Source organism: Panulirus ornatus, chromosome 52 (assembly GCF_036320965.1).
Source record: "Panulirus ornatus isolate Po-2019 chromosome 52, ASM3632096v1, whole genome shotgun sequence".
Taxonomy (NCBI): Eukaryota; Metazoa; Arthropoda; class Malacostraca; order Decapoda; family Palinuridae; genus Panulirus; species Panulirus ornatus.
In genome coordinates this window covers 12,956,205-12,968,572 of record NC_092275.1, presented here as the reverse complement: position 1 = coordinate 12,968,572, position 12,368 = coordinate 12,956,205, and the positions used below count along the sequence as shown (strand labels likewise).

The following is a 12,368-nucleotide window of genomic DNA, read 5'->3' as shown; positions in this document are numbered from 1 at the left end:
ATATCCAATTTCAACATATAACTAGTGAAATCTGACTGAATTAGTACAGTTTCAAACTAACAGCAAATGTTCTAAGACAGCAAGGAACATGCTACTCCATAGTCTATGATAACCCAAATTAGTGGCATATCAAGGAATATAGATGGATTAAATCAGTTTTTTCTTATTCAAATCTATTTTTTTTAATGTGAGCATTAGAATGTTGCATAAAAATTCTCCCCTTCTTATTCATATTCATTTATTATTCATTTTCATTATACTTAGTCACTCTCCCATGTTAGCGAGGTAGAGCAAGGAAACAGAGGAAAGAATGGCCCAACCAACCCAAATACACATGTATATACATAAACACCCACAAACACACATATACATACCTATACATTAAACGTATACATACATATACATACAGAGACATATACATATATACACATGTACACATTCACACCTGCTGCCTTCATCCATCTGTCGCCACTCCACCACACATGAAAAACAGCACACCCCCCACCTCGCGCATGAGGTAGCGTGAGGAAAAGACAACAATGGCCACATTCGTTCACACTCAGTATCTAGCTGTCATGTGTAATGCACCGAAACCACAGCTCCATTTCCACATCCAGGCCCTACAAAACTTTCCATGGTTTACCCCAGGCGCTTCACATGCCATGGTTCAATCCATTGACAGTACATCCACCCCAGTATACCACATTGTTCCAATTCACTCGATTCCTTACACACCTTTCACATTCCTGTATGTTCAGGCCACGATCACTCAAAATCTTTTTCACTCCATCTTTCCATCTCCAATTTGGTCTTCCACTTCTCCTTGTTCCCTCCACCTCTGACACATATATCCTCTTTGTCAATCTTTCCTCACTCATTCTCTCCAGGTGATCAAACCATTTCAATAAACCCTCTTCTGTAACTTTCAACCACACTCTTTTTATTACCACACATCTCTCTTACCCTTTCATCACTTAATCAAACCACCTCACACCACATACTGTCCTCAAACATTTCATTTCCAAAATCTCCACCCTCCTTTGCACAACCGTATCTATAGCCCATGCCTCACAACCACATAACATTGTTGGAACCCCTATTCCTTCAAACACACCCATTTTTGTGCTCCGAGATAATGTTCTCGCCTTCCACACATTCTTCAACACTCCCAGAACCTTTGCCTCCTCCTCCACCCTGTGACTCACTTCCGCTTCCATGGTTCCATCCGCTGCCAAATCCACTCCCATATATCTAAAACACTTCACTTCCTCCAGTTTTTCTCCATTCAAACTTACCTCCCTATCAACTTGTCCCTAAACCCTACTGAACCTAATTACCTTGCTCATATTCACATTTACTCTCAGCTTTCTTTTTTCACACTTTTTACCAAACTCAGTCACCAACTTCTGCAGTTTCTCACCCGAATCAGCCACCAGTGCTGTATCATCAGTGAACAACAAATGACTCACTTCCCAAGCCCTCTCATCCACAACAGACAGCATACTTGCCCCTCTTTCCAAAACTCTTGCTTTCACCTCCGTAACAACCCTATCCATAAACAAATCAAACAACCATGGAGACATTATGCACCCCTACCACAAACCAACATTCACTGAGAACCAATCACTTTCCTCTCTTTCTACTTGTACACATGCATTACATCCTTGATAAAAACTTTTTTCTATTTATTCATTATACTTAATCGGTCTCCTGCGTTAACGAGGTAGCACAAGGAAACAGACGAAAGAATGGCCAAACCCACCCTCATACACATGTATATACATAAATGTCCTCACACGCACATATACATACCTATACATTTCAACATATACATATATACATATACATACACAAACATATAAACACATGTACATATTCATACTTGCTGCCTTCCTCTATTCCCGTTGCCACCCTGCCATACATGAAATAGCATCCCCCAAATTCAATCTAATTTAATCTAATCTGATATGCCACTAATCTGGTTTATTTATATGTATATAAAATGAGAAATTCCTTTAACTTTCTCCCCTTTTTATATACATAGAAACAACCCATATACCTTCCACAAAGCAACTCTGTGGGAGGCAAGTTGTTAGAAGCAGTGAAAAGTTTTTATCGAGGATGTGAGGCTTGTGTACAAGTAGGATGAGTGGAGAGTGAATGGTTCTCAGTGAATGTCGGTTTGCGGCAGGGGTGAGTAATGTCTCCATGGTTGTTAATTTGTTTTTGGATGGGGTTGTTGGGGAGGTGAATGCAAGAGTTTTGGAGAGAGGGGCAAGTATGCAGTCTGTTGTGGATGAGAGAGCTTGGGAAGTGAGTAAGTTGTTGTTCGCTGATGATACAGCGCTGGTGGCTGATTTGGGTGAGAAACTGCTGAAACTGGTGACTGAGTTTGGTATAGTGTGTGAAAGAAGAAAGCTGAGAGCAAATGTGAATAAGAGCAAGGTTATAAGGTTCAGTAGGGTTGAAGGACAAGTCAATTGGGAGGTAAGTTTGAATGGAGAAACACTGGAGGAAGTGAAGTGTTTTAGACATCTGGAAGTGGATTTGGCACCGGATGGAACCATGGAAGCAGAAGTGAGTCACAGGGTGGGGGAGGGGGCAAAGGTTCTGGGAGCGTTGAAAAATGTGTGGAAGGCAAGGACATTAACTCGGAAAGCAAAAATGGGTATGTTTGAAGGAATAGTGGTTCCGACAATGTTATATGGCTGCGAAGCGTGGGCTATAGATAGAGTTGTGTGGAGGAGGGTGGATGTGCTGGAATGAGATGTTTGAGGACAATATGTGGTGTGAGGTAGTTTGACCGAGTAAGTAATGAAAGGGTAAGAGATATGTGTGGTAATAAAAAAGTGTGGTTGAGAGAGCAGAAGAGGGTGTTTTGAAATGGTTTGGTCACATGGAGAGAATGAGTAAGGAAAGATTGACCAAGAGGATATATGTGTCAGAGGTGGAGGGAACGAGGAGAAGTGGGAGACCAACTTGGAGGTGGAAGGATGGAGTGACAAAGATTTTGAACGATCGGGGCCTGAACATGCAAGAGGGTGAAAGACGTGCAAGGAATAGAGTGGTTTGGAACAATGTGGTATACTGGGGTCGATGTGCTGTCAATGGATTAACCCAGGGCATGTGAAGCGTCTGGGGTAAACCATGGAACTTGCACACATGCTTTACATCCTTGATATAAACTTTTCACTGCTTCTAGCAACTTACCTCCCACACCATATACTCTTAATAACTTCCACAAAGCATCTCTATCAAACCACCTCCCACTACATATTGTCCTCAAACATTTCATTTCCAACATATCCACCCTCCTCTGCACAACCTTATCTATAGCCTATGCCTCGCAACCATATAACATTGTTGGAACCCCTATTCCCTCAAACATACCCATTCTTGCTCTCTGAGATAACGTTCTCGCCTTCCACACATTCTTCAACACTCCCAGAACCTTCGCCCTCTCCCCCATCCTGTGACTCACTTCCACTTCCATGGTTCCACCCACTGCCAAATCCACTCCTAGATATCTAAAACACTTCACTTCCTTCAGTTTTTCTCCATTCAAACTTACCTCCCAATTAACTTGTCCCTCAACCCTACTGAACCTTATAACCTTGCTCTTATTCACATTTACTCTCAGCTTTCTTCTTCCACACACTTTACCAAACTCAGTCACCAACATCTGCAGTTTATCACCTGAATCAGCCACTAGCGATGTATCATCAGTGAACAACAACTGTCTCACTTCCCAAGCCCTCTCAACCACAACAGACTGCAAACTTGCCCCTCTATCCAAAACTCTTACATCCCCCCCCCACCCCCCAACAACCCCATCCATAAACAAATTAAACAACCATGGAGACATCACAAACCCCTGCCGCAAACCGACATTCACTGGGAAACTATCACTTTCCTCTCTTCAAACTTGTACACATACTTTACATCCTTGATATAAACTTTTCACTGCTTCTAGGAACTTACCTCCCACACCATATACTCTTCATAACTTTCACAAAGCATCTCTATCAACTCTATCATATGCCTTCTCTAGATCCATAAATGCTACATACAAATCCATTTGTTTTTCCAGTATATCTCACATACATTCTTCAAAGCAAACACCTGGTCCACACATCGTTTACCACTTCTGAAACCACACTGCTCTTCCCCAATCTGAGGTTCTGTACATGCCTTTACCCTCTCAATCAATACCCTCCCATATAATTTCCCTGGAACACTCAACAACCTTATACCTCTGTAATTTGAACACTCAACTTTATCCCCTTTGCCTTTGTACAATGGCACTATGTATGCATTCCGACAATCCTCACGCACTTCACCATGATCCATACACACAATGAATATCCTTACCGACCAGTCAAAAACACAGTCACCCCCTTTTTTAATAAATTCCACTGCAATACTATCCAAACCTGCTGCCTTGCTGGCCTTCATCTTCCGCAATGCTTTCACTACCTCTCCTCTGTTCACCAAACCATTCGCCCTGACCCTCTCACTTCGCACACCACCTCTACCAAAAAAACCCTATATCTGCCACTCTATCATCAAACACATTCAACAAACCTTCAAAATACTCTCTCCATCTCCCTTTTTTATATACATATAAATAACCTGTAATTTGAGCACTCACTCTTATCCCCTTTGCCTTCATACAATGGCACTATGCACGCATTCCGCCAATCCTCAGGCACCTCACCATGAGTCATACATACATTAAATAACCTTACCAACCAGTCAACAATACAGTCACCCCCTTTTTTAATAGATTCCACTGCAATACCATCCAAACCTGCTGCCTTGCCGGCTTTCATATTCTGCAAAGCTTTTACTACCTCTTCTCTGTTTACCAAATCATTTTCCCTAACCCTCTCACTTTACACACCACCTCGACCAAAATACCCTATATCTGCCACTCTATCATCAAACACATTCAACAAACCTTCAAAATACTCATTCCATCTCCTTCTCACATCACCACTACTTGTTATCACCTCCCCATTTGCGCCCTTCACTGAAGTTCCCATTTGTTCCCTTGTCTTACGCACTTTATTTACCTCCTTCCAGAACATAAGTTTGTTGAGTATTCCTGGTAAATCATATGGGAGGGTATTGATTGAGAGGGTGAAGGCATGTACAGAGCATCAGATTGGGGAAGAGCAGTGTGGTTTCAGAAGTGGTGGAGGATGTGTGGATCAGGTGTTTGCTTTGAAGAATGTATGTGAGAAATACTTAGAAAAGCAAATGGATTTGTATGTAGCATTTATGGATCTGAAGAAGGCATATGATAGAGTTGATAGAGATGCTCTGTGGAAGGTATTAAGAATATATGGTGTGGGAGGCAAGTTGTTAGAAGCAGTGAAAAGTTTTTATCGAGGATGTAAGGCATGTGCACGTGTAGGAAGAGAGGAAAGTGATTGGTTCTCAGTGAATGTAGGTTTGTGGCAGGGGTGTGTGATGTCTCCATGGTTGTTTAATTTGTTTATGGATGGGGTTGTTAGGGAGGTGAATGCAAGAGTTTTGGAAAGAGGGGCAAGTATGAAGTCTGTTGTGGATGAGAGAGCTTGGGAAGTGAGTCAGTTGTTGTTTGCTGATGATACAGCGCTGGTGGCTGATTCATGTGAGAAACTGCAGAAGCTGGTGACTGAGTTTGGTAAAGTGTGTGAAAGAAGAAAGTTAAGAGTAAATGTGAATAAGAGCAAGGTTATTAGGTACAGTAGGGTTGAGGGTCAAGTTAATTGGGAGGTAAGTTTGAATGGAGAAAAACTGGAGGAAGTAAAGTGCTTTAGATATCTGGGAGTGGATCTGGCAGCGGATGGAACCATGGAAGCGGAAGTGAATCATAGGGTGGGGGAGGGGGTGAAAATCCTGGGAGCCTTGAAGAATGTGTGAAAGTCGAGAACATTATCTCCAAAAGCAAAAATGGGTATGTTTGAAGGACTAGTGGTTCCAACAATGTTGTATGGTTGCAAGGCGTGGGCTATGGATAGAGTTGTATGCAGGAGGGTGGATGTGCTGGAAATGAGATGTTTGAGGACAATGTGTGGTGTGAGGTGGTTTGATCGAGTAAGTAATGTAAGGGTAAGAGAGATGTGTGGAAATAAAAAGAGTGTGGTTGAGAGAGCAGAAGAGGGTGTTTTGAAATGGTTTGGGCACATGGAGAGAATGAGTGAGGAAAGATTGACCAACAGGATATATGTGTCAGAGGTGGAGGGAACGAGGAGAAGTGGGAGACCAAATTGGAGGTGGAAAGATGGAGTGAAAAAGATTTTGAGTGATCGGGGCCTGAACATGCAGGAGGGTGAAAGGCGGGCAAGGAATAGAGTGAATTGGATCGATGTGGTATACCGGGGTTGACGTGCTGTCAGTGGATTAAATCAGGGCATGTGAAGCGTCTGGGGTAAACCATGGAAAGTTGTGTGGGGCCTGGATGTGGAAAGGGAGCTGTGGTTTCGGGCATTATTGCATGACAGCTAGAGACTGAGTGTGAACGAATGGGGCCTTTGTTGTCTTTTCCTAGTGCTACCTCGCACACATGAGGGGGGAGGGGGATGGTATTCCATGTGTGGTGAGGTGGCGATGGGAATGAATAAAGGCAGACAGTGTGGACTGTGTGCATGGGTATATATGTATGTGTCTGTGTGTGTATATATATGTGTACATTGAGATGTATGTGTATGTATATTTGCGTGTGTGGATGTGTATGCATATACATGTGTATGGGGGTGGGTTGGGCCATTTCTTTCATCTGTTTCCTTGTGCTACCTTGCAAATGCGGGAGACAGTGACAAAGCAAAATAAATCAATAAATAAATAAATAACCTAGGTTAGTGGCATATCAAGGAATACAGATGGAATAAATCAGTTTTTCCTTATTCAAATTTCTTTCTTTTAATGTACACACCAGAATGTTACATAAAAATTCTCCCCTTTTTATATACATATCATATTCATGGATGTTAAACTTATGCAATCACACCAAGGGAGAACCAAAGTCAATACTGCAGTACTGTAATGACAAGAAAAGAATACAATATTCTACCAATTATTTTATACCTGTTCACTGTTTCCCACCATAACAAGGTAGCATCTGGAACAGATGACTGGACCTTCAAAAAAAAATCATCTCCTAGCTCCTTCCGTTTCTACTTCTGGAAAGTAGTGATAAATGAGGGGAAGATTTCCAGCCCCTAGCTTCTGGCCATGTTAACTGCCTTTTAAGAAATGCAAGATATATGTGGGTAGTGATTTTTTCCTTTATCCCTGTTCAATACCATAAACACAATTATAAAGTATGTGCAAAGAACCTATTAACATTTTCAAAAGAATTTTTGTTATCTGAGACATCAACTGAAATGTCCTGACATTTCTGAGGATCACCTGCCTGTGACAAATTTTCATAATTTACCACAAGGTAGTGCATATTACAGTAAGATACTGAAATAGAAAATATTGCTAAGGCACTGCCACCTCTGTATTATGCTATACTTCTTGTCATATGTAGCGCTTGACAACGCTGAACTCACAAAGTTCATTATTCATAACTTTAGATTTTCCTGTGGTTGGCACTATGTGCTACCCTGCCTTTTGGGGAAATGGTAGGAGCAGTAGATAAAAGTAGTAGGTAAGAACATTTAGGCAGGAGCATTAAGCACAAACATTAGGTAGAAGTAATAGGTAGGAGCATTAGATAGTAGCAGTCAATAGGAACAGTAGGTAGGTGCCTTTGCAAGCACTACACTAGAGTTGCCCTCTGCCAGAGGCCTGTCAAGGATGAGGCACTAACGGCTATGAAGCAGTACTGAAGTTCTTTAGTTATGGAGACTGTTGCCATGGCCACCCCTTTGAGGAAGTTCGAATTGGAAAAAGTGTCAGAGATGTAGATAGGTAGATTGCTTTTCACTAGAAGTACATTTTCTTATCTTCTTATGGGAACTGGATGTACTTCCTATGCAATGGAGGAATTTGTGATATCACAAACTAAGAGGATTACTCAATGGTAGGACATTACTTATGTGAAAAATATGGAAGAGCTTTCTCATTGGATGGAAACAAAAACATAAGTTCCTCCACCACTGGGACTCTGGATGTGGTAGACTCATCAGACACTTCAAAAGAGACTGGTTGGATTCATCATAAGTCAGAAAAGAAGGATGTGATAAATTCCACATGATTGTGCCTTTGAGCAAAGTTCATACCTATTCGTTATTATTCCAAAGGCCCTCAATGGCACACAAGCAAACTTGCAGCTATTATAACAATATGAACAACTATACCAATGTTTTTCAGTACATTAAGCACAGTATTATAGCATGGGAATTACTATGGATTAATTGTATCCATTTATCTGCACCCATACCCTCTGGGAATGTGCATGCATGCATGTGTGTGTGTGAAAAGCAGAGATTGCATGTCTGTGTACAGAATGCTTAGTTTTTTTTTTTTTTTTTTCTTTATACTTTGTCGCTGTCTCCCGCATTTGTGAGGTAGCGCAAGGAAACAGATGAAAGAAATGGCCCAACCCCCCCATACACATGTATATACATACGTCCACACACGCAAATATACATACCTACACAGCTCTCCATGGTTTACCCCAGACGCTTCACATGCCTTGATTCAATCCACTGACAGCACGTCAACCCGGTATACCACATCGTTCCAATTCACTCGATTCCTTACACACCTTTCACATTCCTGTATGTTCAGGCCACGATCACTCAAAATCTTTTTCACTCCATCTTTCCATCTCCAATTTGGTCTCCCACTTCTCCTTGTTCCCTCCACCTCTGACACATATATCCTCTTTGTCAATCTTTCCTCACTCATTCTCTCCAGGTGATCAAACCATTTCAATAAACCCTCTTCTGTAACTTTCAACCACACTCTTTTTATTACCACACATCTCTCTTACCCTTTCATCACTTAATCAAACCACCTCACACCACATACTGTCCTCAAACATTTCATTTCCAAAATCTCCACCCTCCTTTGCACAACCGTATCTATAGCCCATGCCTCACAACCACATAACATTGTTGGAACCCCTATTCCTTCAAACATACCCATTTTTGTGCTCCGAGATAATGTTCTCGCCTTCCACACATTCTTCAACACTCCCAGAACCTTTGCCTCCTCCTCCACCCTGTGACTCACTTCCGCTTCCATGGTTCCATCCGCTGCCAAATCCACTCCCATATATCTAAAACACTTCACTTCCTCCAGTTTTTCTCCATTCAAACTTACCTCCCTATCAACTTGTCCCTAAACCCTACTGAACCTAATTACCTTGCTCATATTCACATTTACTCTCAGCTTTCTTTTTTCACACTTTTTACCAAACTCAGTCACCAACTTCTGCAGTTTCTCACCCGAATCAGCCACCAGTGCTGTATCATCAGTGAACAACAAATGACTCACTTCCCAAGCCCTCTCATCCACAACAGACAGCATACTTGCCCCTCTTTCCAAAACTCTTGCTTTCACCTCCGTAACAACCCTATCCATAAACAAATCAAACAACCATGGAGACATTATGCACCCCTACCACAAACCAACATTCACTGAGAACCAATCACTTTCCTCTCTTTCTACTTGTACACATGCATTACATCCTTGATAAAAACTTTCTTCTATTTATTTATTATACTTAATCGGTCTCCTGCGTTAACGAGGTAGCACAAGGAAACAGACGAAAGAATGGCCAAACCCACCCTCATACACATGTATATACATAAATGTCCTCACACGCACATATACATACCTATACATTTCAACATATACATATATACATATACATACACAAACATATAAACACATGTACATATTCATACTTGCTGCCTTCCTCTATTCCCGTTGCCACCCTGCCAAACATGAAATAGCATCCCCCAAATTCAATCTAATTTAATCTAATCTGATATGCCACTAATCTGGTTTATTTATATGTATATAAAATGAGAAATTCCTTTAACTTTCTCCCCTTTTTATATACATAGAAACAACCCATATACCTTCCACAAAGCAACTCTGTGGGAGGCAAGTTGTTAGAAGCAGTGAAAAGTTTTTATCGAGGATGTGAGGCTTGTGTACAAGTAGGATGAGTGGAGAGTGAATGGTTCTCAGTGAATGTCGGTTTGCGGCAGGGGTGAGTAATGTCTCCATGGTTGTTTAATTTGTTTTTGGATGGGGTTGTTGGGGAGGTGAATGCAAGAGTTTTGGAGAGAGGGGCAAGTATGCAGTCTGTTGTGGATGAGAGAGCTTGGGAAGTGAGTAAGTTGTTGTTCGCTGATGATACAGCGCTGGTGGCTGATTTGGGTGAGAAACTGCTGAAACTGGTGACTGAGTTTGGTATAGTGTGTGAAAGAAGAAAGCTGAGAGCAAATGTGAATAAGAGCAAGGTTATAAGGTTCAGTAGGGTTGAAGGACAAGTCAATTGGGAGGTAAGTTTGAATGGAGAAACACTGGAGGAAGTGAAGTGTTTTAGATATCTGGAAGTGGATTTGGCACCGGATGGAACCATGGAAGCAGAAGTGAGTCACAGGGTGGGGGAGGGGGCAAAGGTTCTGGGAGCGTTGAAAAATGTGTGGAAGGCAAGGACATTAACTCGGAAAGCAAAAATGGGTATGTTTGAAGGAATAGTGGTTCCGACAATGTTATATGGCTGCGAAGCGTGGGCTATAGATAGAGTTGTGTGGAGGAGGGTGGATGTGCTGGAATGAGATGTTTGAGGACAATATGTGGTGTGAGGTAGTTTGACCGAGTAAGTAATGAAAGGGTAAGAGATATGTGTGGTAATAAAAAAGTGTGGTTGAGAGAGCAGAAGAGGGTGTTTTGAAATGGTTTGGTCACATGGAGAGAATGAGTAAGGAAAGATTGACCAAGAGGATATATGTGTCAGAGGTGGAGGGAACGAGGAGAAGTGGGAGACCAACTTGGAGGTGGAAGGATGGAGTGACAAAGATTTTGAACGATCGGGGCCTGAACATGCAAGAGGGTGAAAGACGTGCAAGGAATAGAGTGGTTTGGAACAATGTGGTATACTGGGGTCGATGTGCTGTCAATGGATTAACCCAGGGCATGTGAAGCGTCTGGGGTAAACCATGGAACTTGCACACATGCTTTACATCCTTGATATAAACTTTTCACTGCTTCTAGCAACTTACCTCCCACACCATATACTCTTAATAACTTCCACAAAGCATCTCTATCAAACCACCTCCCACTACATATTGTCCTCAAACATTTCATTTCCAACATATCCACCCTCCTCTGCACAACCTTATCTATAGCCTATGCCTCGCAACCATATAACATTGTTGGAACCCCTATTCCCTCAAACATACCCATTCTTGCTCTCTGAGATAACGTTCTCGCCTTCCACACATTCTTCAACACTCCCAGAACCTTCGCCCTCTCCCCCATCCTGTGACTCACTTCCACTTCCATGGTTCCACCCACTGCCAAATCCACTCCTAGATATCTAAAACACTTCACTTCCTTCAGTTTTTCTCCATTCAAACTTACCTCCCAATTAACTTGTCCCTCAACCCTACTGAACCTTATAACCTTGCTCTTATTCACATTTACTCTCAGCTTTCTTCTTCCACACACTTTACCAAACTCAGTCACCAACATCTGCAGTTTATCACCTGAATCAGCCACTAGCGATGTATCATCAGTGAACAACAACTGTCTCACTTCCCAAGCCCTCTCAACCACAACAGACTGCAAACTTGCCCCTCTATCCAAAACTCTTACATCCCCCCCCCACCCCCCAACAACCCCATCCATAAACAAATTAAACAACCATGGAGACATCACAAACCCCTGCCGCAAACCGACATTCACTGGGAAACTATCACTTTCCTCTCTTCAAACTTGTACACATACTTTACATCCTTGATATAAACTTTTCACTGCTTCTAGGAACTTACCTCCCACACCATATACTCTTCATAACTTTCACAAAGCATCTCTATCAACTCTATCATATGCCTTCTCTAGATCCATAAATGCTACATACAAATCCATTTGTTTTTCCAGTATATCTCACATACATTCTTCAAAGCAAACACCTGGTCCACACATCGTTTACCACTTCTGAAACCACACTGCTCTTCCCCAATCTGAGGTTCTGTACATGCCTTTACCCTCTCAATCAATACCCTCCCATATAATTTCCCTGGAACACTCAACAACCTTATACCTCTGTAATTTGAACACTCAACTTTATCCCCTTTGCCTTTGTACAATGGCACTATGTATGCATTCCGACAATCCTCACGCACTTCACCATGATCCATACACACAATGAATATCCTTACCGACCAGTCAAAAACACAGTCACCCCC

General features: G+C 42.0%; 1 protein-coding gene across 2 annotated transcripts in view; it reads right to left on the bottom strand.

Moving 5' to 3' along the window:
- ValRS (Valyl-tRNA synthetase) overlaps nt 1-12,368 on the bottom strand; it is a 134,988-nt gene that overhangs the window by 50,377 nt on the left and 72,243 nt on the right. The gene's annotated exons all lie outside the window — the stretch shown is intronic.